The 11,111-nt window shown below is 52.3% G+C and overlaps 1 pseudogene; it reads right to left on the bottom strand.

Annotated features, from left to right (window-relative positions):
* Positions 1–2,909: 2,909 nt before the first annotated feature.
* On the bottom strand, positions 2,910–3,015 carry LOC129698465 (U2 spliceosomal RNA; annotated as a pseudogene).
* Between the last annotated feature and the right edge of the window lie 8,096 nt (positions 3,016–11,111).

The raw sequence follows: 11,111 nt of genomic DNA, 5'->3' as shown, positions 1-11,111 counted from the left end.
GTATTGTTAGATGTGTCTTGCTATACACAGTCGTTTGCCATATGGGTGTACCATAAATTCAAACACTTGACCCGAGGAACCCGATCTGTTTTCTTTTATTAAATCCTGTATGACAACACCAGTTTCTCGGTGAGATGATCAGGGAGTCCAGGCTCAGTTTGCTTAATGGCTGGACTTGTTGTGCGGTAAATAACACCATGAGCATAACCATCTTCCTGGACTGTTACTGAAGTGACAACGCTGTTATGAGCTACAAGCTCCTCAGCATGTTGAGAAACGACACCCACGTCCCAGATTTCGGAGTACCTGGTTTTCTTACCAGGGGTGCGTTCCCACCGCGTGCCGCTCTGTTCCTTGTGATAGGTAATTGGAGAGTGCACTTGTGGCACTATTGATGGCACTGTAGCCCCATCGATTATCATAATGGAGGCTTGTTAAAAATCCAATACGGCCAGAAATTCTTGGCCTGTTGGTCGAGGTTGTTGTCCAAGCAGTATATGCCCCATTCTTGATGTGTCCAAGGTACTGCTTCCGTGTTGACAGTCTTAGTGCAGATGAGATGAGATTCATCGTCCTGTCTGACAGCCCACTGCCGTGTAGTGGGTCTTTTAGACTCTACCAATCAATAAATCCATAGTCTTATGGCATGGATGACTGCCTCCAGTCACTGGATAAATTAATAATTTTTGGCTATGTACATTAGGGAACATGGTTCTAACACCATCCCCTGTATGACCGAATACCATGATTTAGTAGGCCAGTCGGGTACTCTGAGAATTCCAGATGCCGAGTGAAGTTCAATTTTCCCTAGTACCCCATTGATGGGGCCGAACGGGGGAAATACATCACCCTATGGCTTTGTTTACATAACAATGCCAAGCTGGTTTTAGAATTTTAGTAAATAATATTGGGGCTGATGATTGCCCCTTTTGTAAGCTCTATATTGCCAAAGTTCCTCTTTTGAGTCAATGCCTGCCATATAGAAAAAACCCAGCTGACACCAAGTCTTTATCAATAATAAGAGTATCCATCTTAAAATGAATATCTAGAACAAATGTGTTTAGGGTTAAAATCAAATGATAATCCTGCAACCCTACTCTATTTTATTTAATAAATATGTTTGATACAATTCTAATGTTCCATGAAAAGTATGCTCAATCACACCTTTCGTGTACAATTTTTTGTAGCACCATGTGGGTTTTGGATTGTTTGGTTTATGTAAGGACAAAATGCCCTTCTGGTGTATGTTGTACTGTGGTTATTGGGATGAGTAAATCCTATCAGATAACCCTGAATACTGCTGAGATTATATGAATCTGTAGTGATTATATACCATACATAACTGTAGTGTTGCAACCTCCCCCACCATCGTGGGTCCCTATTTTAACAGAATAAACCCCACCCACCTACCTCCATGGTTACCGGTGGTTGAGTTATTTCCTTGGTTTTTTGAAAAGGAGGTTCTGGTTTGATATCTCTTGTTCGGGGTTGTGTGGGAGGTTGAGGCTTCCGCATCTTCCAGGGTGGCCGCCCTGGCCATACCCTAAAAAAGGATCCTGCGGGTTATATTGATTTCTGGCACTGCCACTGGTATGAGCCACATTTTTTATGGCCTTGCCTGTGGCTGGTATCATGCCCCAAAATAGGCCCTTGCGCTGGCCTTGATGAGCCCCAGTGTCTTGGCTTTGTCCACCCACGGTTCTTTGTTTGCAAATGGTAGCATTTTGGGGTCCTAGTGCTGGCTGAATGGCCGCCTTCCACGTGTAGTTCAGGTCATATTGCATATTACTAAACAGAGCTAGTGCGTCTTGATGGTCTTGGTTACCTACGTTTAGTCCAGGGTGCGGGTGTATGCTATGATGCCTTCCGTGAATCCCTTTAAGGTTCTCTGGATCTTGAGGTCCTGGTTCCTGATGTTCGTCCCCATATGCTGCCAAATGCATTGGTTTACACTGGGCACCTGTAATGCCTCACCGTTGCCAGGTGGCAGATGTCTGGCCAGTGTCTGTAAATTTTTTCTTGTTGGCGTTTGTGGCCAGACATATAGTAATACTATTGCCATCCTGGATCCAAGTCTACCCATGTTTGACTTGGCTAAAGTAATCAGCCACCATGTCCAGCAGAGTCCCTGCTGTGTTAGGATCATGGGACGCTGTATTACCAGGCTCTGGCCCATCAGGGTCCTGCCTACTCTTTTTTATAGAGTTAGAGATCTCTAGGGTCCCGCACGGGGTACCCATGTGGGGCTTAACTGCTGCCCACTTGTCTTTTGTTCTGCGGACCCCTCTTGCAAGTCAACCCAGAACTGACCCACAGTGCTCCCCTCTGATGGGGTAGAAGCATTGTGCAGCCCTCAAAGAGGTACTGCTGTGGTTTTATCACGTTGGAGCAAGGCTCCATACACCGCTTCTTCCACTCCAGCCCTCTCGGCGCTGGTTGCCGGCGGTATTATGCAAAGTCGGACCCTCTGAGTCCACTACCTTGTTTGATATGTGTCTAGCCTTACCGCTCGGCCGCATGGATCTGGCCGGTGCGGGGCCGACATCGGGCACAGCTGATCCCACTACGGATGATCCAAGTGCCGCTGGCTGCTGCTGGCTGCCCGCTGTTCCATGGTCCTCCTTCTCCAGTTTTGTCCTTCCTTCCATGGAGTGGATATGGCCGGTGTGGAGGATAACTGGCACAGCTGCTTCCATCTATTCCTTTAACCCGGCTCCAACGCTCTCAGCACTCCTGGCTGCTCCTTTATCTTAGACCCCTGGGACCGACCCCCATACTGACGGTACTGGTCCCTTGCGGTCGTTGCAGCCGGTCAACCCCACTCTAATGCCCTCAATTCTGGACACTCCTACTTATATGGTCCTTAGATAAGGGACATATAAGACATTCAAACTGATGATAACAGCTACTATAGTTTTTATTTAATATATGGTCCCTAGATAAGGGATGAATCAGATATTAAACTGATAAGAACAGATACTACACTTGATCTTAGCCAAAAGGCCCAGAAGTGATTATTGTAACTAAAAACCCCGCTGGGACCGACCCTGGTACTCACATACTGGTCCCTTGTAGTAGATTGCAGCCAGTCAACTGCAAAGTCCTTTGCTGCCGAGAAATGAATTTTCTCACCGTGCTGGAGCGAAGTTGGGCACCGGTGTTTTCCCTCTCCGGGAATCGATGTGCCCATGCTGCTCCTGCCGTTGCCAGCTCCTGCCGTTGCCAGCGCTCCTGCCAGCGCCGCTGCCAGCGCTCCTGCCGCTGCCAGCTGCTCCCGCCGCTCCTGCCGCCGCTGCCGCTGCCGACTGCCGTTACTGCTCTCCTGCCGGCTGCCTGCACTCCGCGGTTCTCCCGCCGGCATTCTGCAGCTGACATGGACCCAGTCCATGTCTGCACCTAAAGGTAAGTGGAAGGAAACGCAGAGTCTCCTACCTGCGGTTCCCGACTTTTCATACTCCCGCTGGTGAACGTTGTTCCCTGCGTGTCGGGTTCGAGCCGCTCGGACCGACCCCGGTGTTCACGGGCCTGGTCCATTCGCGGCAGTTCCTGTACCTATGGATCCCCTGGACCAACCCCGGTGCTTACCTTTTGAAGAAGGTTTTCAGCCCGGACGTCCAGTTCCTACTCCATAGTGCCGCTGCACTCGCTGAGCGTTTCCAGCCCTGCTGTGTACCCCGGGTACTTACAGCGCTGGTCCCTGCTCTCTGTCCCGCAGCCTTCGCGCTGGCCGCTAGCGACTGTTCCAAGCCAGTCTCGCTAAAGACTGGCATACGGGACCTCTTTGCTTTGCTTCCCGCCCGGCCGAGAAGTGAATTTTGCCGGTGCGGGAGCAAAGTCGGGCACAGGTTGTTCCCCTCCAGGGAAACTCGTGCTGTTGCTGCTGCCGGCTGCTCGCCCTCCACGGGTCTCCCCGCCAGCTTTCCGCAGCCTCCTAAAAGGTAAGTAGAAAAAAGGAACGCAGAGTCTCTTACCTGCTGTTCCCGACTTTCAAATTCTCCCGCTTGGGGAACGCCGTTCCCCCCTGTGTGACTCGTTGCAATGCGTGTAGCGATATGACACGCATGCGTGGAAGCGGGCTTCTTCACGAAGTCATTTCTTTAGAAGAGCCAGCATAACAATGATACATTGAATTGCTACTTAATTGACATCTCAAAATGTTGAAGATAATTACGTTTTTGTGTGTGGTGATTGGATGGAGCAGAAGTATATGTGTAAGTATAAGTAAACAGAGAGTAAGTACACTAATGTGCTTTCTTAAACACTAGTGTGAAGGGACCAGAAAAGGTATTGCTAACTTGAAGCTGTCAACCATGTCTGCAGCAGCTCCATTGATGAAGATAGGCTCGTGTTCAATTTCTCACTTCATGAGGTCAATAACCAATTCTGACGTTAAAGGCTAGATTATTGTCCAGACATCATAACACTAGGTATCTTAATCTCTTTTCAGTCATTTGTCTCCTCGTTGTTGTAGGCCTGGCTGACAACAGTGGTATCATCTGCAAACTTAAAGATCAAGTTGCCATTGTACTTAGTCATACAGTCATGGGTCATCGAGCAAGAGACTGAGCACATAACCCTGAGGAGCACCAGTGCTGAGGGTCAGGTTGGAGGAAATATTATGACCAATTCTAACCAGGTCAAAAAGTCCGGAAGCTAGCTGTCTGGAGCACTTGACTTTAGTAATGGCTGGGTGTGTTATCCCTAAAGAGAAATGATCTGAGGAGAGACCCAATAGGGATTATGAAATTATGAGAGGATTCAATTGAGTAATTAGAATCTTTATCCCATGGAAATAGTATCAAAAACAAAAGTACATGGGTTTGATGTCAGAGGAAAAAACTTTGAATGGGATGAGCTGAAAGACATTTATCCAGTGATTTATAACAGGAACTCACTGCCAGAGGAGGTGGAATCATGTATAATCACTATAATTTCGAGCACATACCTGTAAAGAGGCACAGCAGAAAAGGATACAGGTTCAATGTAGGCAAATGGGATCGGTTTAAATAGACAAACAATCGGTATAGATGTAGCGGAGCTTACATATGGGCAATATATGACCTTGTGTTTCCTTCTAGTGGTGTTTCAGGTCCCTCCCGCATCTCAAAGTGAGTAGATGATCAATTGGCATCTATAAATTGCCTCAGATATAAGGAAGCTGCAAGAGAATGGGGATGGAGTGGTGGAGAAAGGGAAGAGTTGATGAGCATATGCAAGAGAGAAGGTCACAGGAAAATGTGGTGGAATGGGGCTGATAGAATTGCTCTGAGAACAAGCGGAGATTTGAAATACTGAATTACCCCCTTCTATGCCATAAGAAAATATAAGAAATATAACAATGGTATCCTTGCTGAAGAGCTAACCATCAACCTCAAATATGTCACAATCACACAGGGAAAAGCTGGCAGCTACACAAATAAGGTAGAAATCCAAGTGAGTGTGGAGAGCGAACTGCATCGGCCATCACGACGAGCCGGGAGCCGCTGAGTGAGTGAGTGATTGAGTGAGTGAGTATGGCCGGCAAGCAGCCGGTGAGAGAGTGAGTGCGGCCAGCAGGCAGCCAGCGAATGAGTGCGGCCGGGAGCCGTTGAGTGAGTGCGGCCGGGAGCCGTAGAGTGAGTGCAGCCGGGAGCCGTAGAGTGAGTGCAGCCGGGAGCTGATGAGTGAGTACAGTCGGGAGCCACTGAGTGATGCCGGAGACGCTGAGCGAGGCCGTACCCCCCACCCCCCCCACCCGCCGACACAACCCCTCCCACACACCCCTCCCCACACACACCCCCCCCACACACAACCCCCCAACACTCTCACCCCCCCCTGCCGACACAACCCCTCCCACATACCCCTCCCCACACACACCCCTCCCACAAAAACCCCTCCCACACTCACATCCCCCCCTCCCACACACACCCCTTCTTCCCAAACACACACCCCTTCCCCTCCTAAAATACCCCCTTCCCTCCCACCAACCCCACTCCCCCCTTCTCTGACATGCATGCTGCCAACACACCCCCTCCCCTCCCACCCCACACCCCTTTCCCCCACACTCCCTATCTCCCGCCACAACCCCATCCCCCCACACCCCCTCCCCCACGACCCCTTCCACCACAGCCTCCCTCCCCCCACACAACCCCGCCCACACACACACACTCCTCCAATAACTCTCCCACCACACACCTCCCTGTCAAACATCCACCCCGCCTTACACCCCCTGCCAAACTCCCACCCTACAGTGGTAGGCCATGCCAGCGGTAGGCCGCGGCAGGGGTAGGCAGTAGCAGAGGTAGGCCATGGCAGCACTGCCCCACCACCGGCCCCCAACAGGCCCTGCCTGAAGCTGTCCCCCTGCCCTGGCCACAGGACGCTCCCCACCTGAGGCCGGCCCCGTCCCTTGGGTACAGAATGTTCCCGCCGGCCCCCGCCATCACTGTCCCAAGGTGCAGGATGCTCCCCCCACGGACCCATGCCTGAAGCCATCCCTGTCCTAAGCTGCAGGATGCTCCCCACCGGTCCCCGCCTGAAGCGACAGGCCATGGCCACGGCAGCGTTAGGCCACGACAGCAATATACCACGGCAGCGGCAGGGTGCAGCAGGGGTAGGCAGGCAGGGCAGGGTGCAGCAGGAGTAGGCAGCGGCAGGGTGCAGCAGGGGTAGGCAGCGGCAGCGATAGCCCATGGCAGCGCGCTCCCCCCCCCCCCCCCCCCCCCCCCACCTTACTGGCCCCTGACAAGCCCCGCCTGAAGCAGTCCACCTTCCCTGGCTACAGGACATTCCCTGCCTGAAGATGTCCCCGTCCCATAGCTACAGAATGCTCCCGCAAGCCCCCGACTAAAGCCGTCCCCATCCCCAGGTGCAGAATGCTCCCCACCTGAAACCAGTGGGGAGCAGCGGCGACAGTCCACGGCAACGGCAGCGGTAGGCCACGACAGCGATAGGCCACGACAATGCTTCCCCTCCACCCCCCACCTGCACTAACCTGAAGCCGACCTCCTCCCCAGGCTGCAGGTCTTCCTAACCAGCCCCCTCCTGAAGCCGTCCCCGTACCCCAGCTACAGAACGCTCCTGCCGTGTTTCATCCCCAGCTGTAGAATACTTCCCCCCCAACCCCCACTGGCCCCCGCCTAAAGCCACCCCCTACCCCAGCTGCAGGAAGTGCCCCGCCGGTCCCCGCTTGAAGCTGTCCCCACTCCCAGGTACAGAATGCTCCCCGAAGGCCCCCGCCTGAAGCCTTCTCCCTCCCCCCGGCTACAGAACACTTACACTAGCCCCCGCCTGAAGCCAACCCTCTCCCCCGGATAGAGAACGGTCCCCACCTGAAACCGTCCACCTCCAGGGCTACAGGACGCTCCTGCAGTCCCTGCCTGAAGCCGTCCCCCACCCCGGCTATAGAATACCCCGCCTGAAGCCATCCCCCTCGCACGGATACAGTACGGTTTCTCACCTGAAGCCGTTCCCGACCCCGGCTGCAGGACGCTCCCGTCAGTCCCCGCCTGTTGCCGTCCCCTCGGCTATAGAATGCTCCATGCCTGAAGCCATACCCCTGCCCAGCTGCAGTCCAGAGTGGTGAATCTCTGGAACTCTCTGCCGCAGAGGGTAGTCGAGGCCAGTTCATTGGCTATATTTAAGAGGGAGTTAGATGTGGCCCTTGTGGCTAAGGGGATCAGAGGGTATGGAGAGAAGGCAGGTACGGGATACTGAGTTGGATGATCAGCCATGATCATATTGAATGGCGGTGCAGGCTCGAAGGGCCGAATGGCCTACTCCTGCACCTAATTTCTACGTTTCTATGTTTCTATTTGGCCCACAACACCTGTACTATCCCATGAAAAGTCCACTCATCACTCAATGTCGTACTAGCCCTCCGGAAACCAGTCCCACTAGTTCACAACACATGCACTAGGTAGGAAAAGTCCCTTCGGCCCATAATATCCATGGTAGCCCTCTAGAAATCAGTCCTTTGACCCACAACACCCGTACCAGCTAGCCCTGCAGAATGCCTCCCCCCCACCAGATACCACCTGAAGCACTCCCCTCCTCCCAGGCTGGGCTTCATACAGCTTATTGTAAAACCTTTCCTACTTACCCTGAGCCATTCTGAGGATCGAAATGCTACTCGAGACCAGTTATGCATGTAACAATCTTTTATTCAGCAGACCAGGCAGCACCCGTGGCAGGAAAAGGACAGATGATGCTTTGGAACAGGGCCCTTCTTAAGACTGTGTTCCTCCAGCAGTTTGCGTTTTCTTCAAGATTCCAGCAGCTGCAACTCCTTGTTCCAAGAAAATCAATTATATATTGAATTGTATGCATTTTAGATACAATGATGAGACATGACAGATGATTGACAGCCCACCTGTTTTAGTTTCAATTCTGTATAGTTTATTGTCACATGTATCACCGTTGGGTCCCAGCTTCACACATGAGGGCTGGAACCCCAACACAATATCCTACCTCTCCACCAATTCCAATATGCATACACGCTCACCCACACATACACACAGACACACACACACACACACACTGGCTGCAGGACACTACCCCCTCCCCCACCATCCCCTGACAGCCCCCAACTGAATCTGACCCCCCCCCCCAGCTGCAGGACACATGCCCCGCCACTCCACTGGCCCCGAATGGCTCCCACATGAAGCCACCCCCCTTCCCGGCTGCAGGACGTTCCCCCCCACCGGCCCTCGACAGCCCCTGCCTGAAGCCATCCATCTCCGCCGCTGCTGCAATACGTTCCCCCCACCCACACCAGCCACGACAACCCCCACCTGAAGCCGCCCCCTCCCCCGGCTGCAGGACGCTCTGCCCCCGCCCCCTACCGGCCCCCGCCTGAAGCCGGCCCCCTCTCCTGGCTGTATGATCCTCCCCCCACCAGTGGCCCTCAACTGCCCCCGCCTGAAGATGTCCCCCTCCTCCAGCTGTAGGACGCTTCAACCCCCCCCCCCCCCCCCCCCCCTGGCCGCCAACAGCCCCCCCCCCAACACAGCCCCAGCCTGTAGCCGTCCCCCTCCCCTGGCTGCACGATGCTCTCCCACGCCGAACTGAAGCTGGTGGGGAGAGACAGTGGTTACCATGGCAGTGGTAGGCCACGGCAGCGCTCGCCCCTCTCCTCCCTGCACTGGCCCCCGACAGCCACCGCCTGAAGTCGTGACCCTCCCCCGATTGCAGGATGCTCCTCCCTATCCCACTGGCTCCTAACAGCCCCCGCCTGAAGTCGTGATCCTCCCCCGATTGCAGGATGCTCCCCCCACCGGTACTCAACAGCCCCCACCTGAAACCGTCCCCCTTCCCTGGCTGCAGAATGCAACAAGAGATGCAACAAGAAAGAATAATAATAATAATAATAATAACTTTATTTGTTAAGCACATAAAAAACAACCAAAGCTGACCAAAGTGCTGTACAGCAAAAAGAAAACAAGCAAGACATCATAAAACAATAACAACAGAATTCGACACCTAACACGAGGTCTATAAAGGCCAACGCAGCAAAACCAAGCAGAATAGATAATAAACAATTCGACACCTCTTCAAAGGCCATGTAGATTTTCAGGAAAAACAGCTAGAGAAGGGGCCTGTTTAACGTGCAGAGGCAATTCATTCCACAATCTCGGAGCCGACACAGCAAAGGCACGGTCCCCTCTGAGCTTCCGCTTAGTCTTTGGCTCAATCAGGAGCAGCTGATCATCTGACCTGAGAGAGCGGGAGGGCGAATAAGGGTGAAGAAGCTCAGATAGGTAGGACGGGGCAAGACCACTTAGGGATTTAAAAGTAAATAAAATAATTTTAAAACGAATCCTATACTGAATAGGCAGCCAGTGGAGAGAGGCCAAAAGGTGAGAAACATGATCATGCTTTCGTGTGCCTGTCAAGAGACGAACAGCTGCATTCTGTACCATCTGGAGACGGGCAATGGAGGACCGACTAACCCCCAGATACAGTGCATTGCAGTAATCCAGCCGGGTGGTAACAAAGGCATGGATTACCGTCTCAAAGTGCTTCCTTGACAAAATCGGCTTTATTTTTGCCAGCTGCCTCAGATGGAAAAAACCAGATTTAACAACAGCCCTTACCTGACAGTCAAATCTAAGCTCAGGGTCCACTTTAATCCCCAGGTTCGTGATGTTAGGTTTGAGATATGCAGACAAAGAGCCTAGATCAACAGGGGGGGCCCCAGAGGTGCCACCAAAGATCATTACCTCTGTCTTGTCATCATTAAATTTTAAAAAGTTCAGTGACATCCAGGCCTTTATGTCACTGAGACACTCAAGCAAGAGGCCGACAGAGTGTACACCCCCCTTTCCCAGAGGCACATAAAGCTGACTGTCATCAGCATAAAAGTGGAATGAAATCCCGTGCTTCCTAAGGATGGAACCGAGTGGGAGCAAATAGAGTGAAAAGAGGAGAGGGCCAAGAACTGAGCCCTGTGGGACCCCACACGACAGAGGAGCAGAGGAGGATACAGAGTCCCCAAGGCTGACACAAAAAGTTCGATCAGCCAAGTACGACCTGAACCACTCCAGTGCTATGCCCCTGATACCCACCCACTGCTCCAAACGGGAGATCAAAATTTCATGATCCACTGTGTCAAAGGCAGCTGACAAATCTAAAAGCACGAGGACAACACAGTCACCTTGATCAGTAGCCAAAAAAATATCATTAAAAACCCTCAAAAGGGCCGATTCTGTGCTGTGCCGGGACTTAAAACCGGACTGGAAAACCTCCAAAACGTCATGTTCCTCCAAAAAGGCCATCAATTGCCTGTGCACGATCCTCTCTAGGACTTTTGATAAAAAAGGCAGTTTGGAGATAGGCCTGAAATTCCCAAGAACTGCAGGGTCAAGAGCAGGTTTCTTAATCAGGGGTTGTACTACTGCATGTTTAAAAAGTGCAGGAACAATACCCGAGGACAAACTGCTATTAACGACAGCGATAACAGATGGTCCTACAGTGGGCAACACCTCCTTAAACAGCCGAGGAGGAACAGCATCATTCGGAGAACCTGAGGGCTTTGAACGACCAACAATCTCATGCAAAAAGGAGAGAGACACCGGCTTAAAATGATCAAATACAGCCGTGCATGGAACAGATACCGAGGGGTCATAAGCAGA

Source organism: Leucoraja erinacea, chromosome 6 (genome assembly GCF_028641065.1).
Source record: "Leucoraja erinacea ecotype New England chromosome 6, Leri_hhj_1, whole genome shotgun sequence".
Lineage (NCBI taxonomy): Eukaryota > Metazoa > Chordata > Chondrichthyes > Rajiformes > Rajidae > Leucoraja > Leucoraja erinaceus.
The sequence above is the reverse complement of the archived record's forward strand: the minus strand, read 5'-3'. Positions and strand labels throughout refer to the sequence as shown.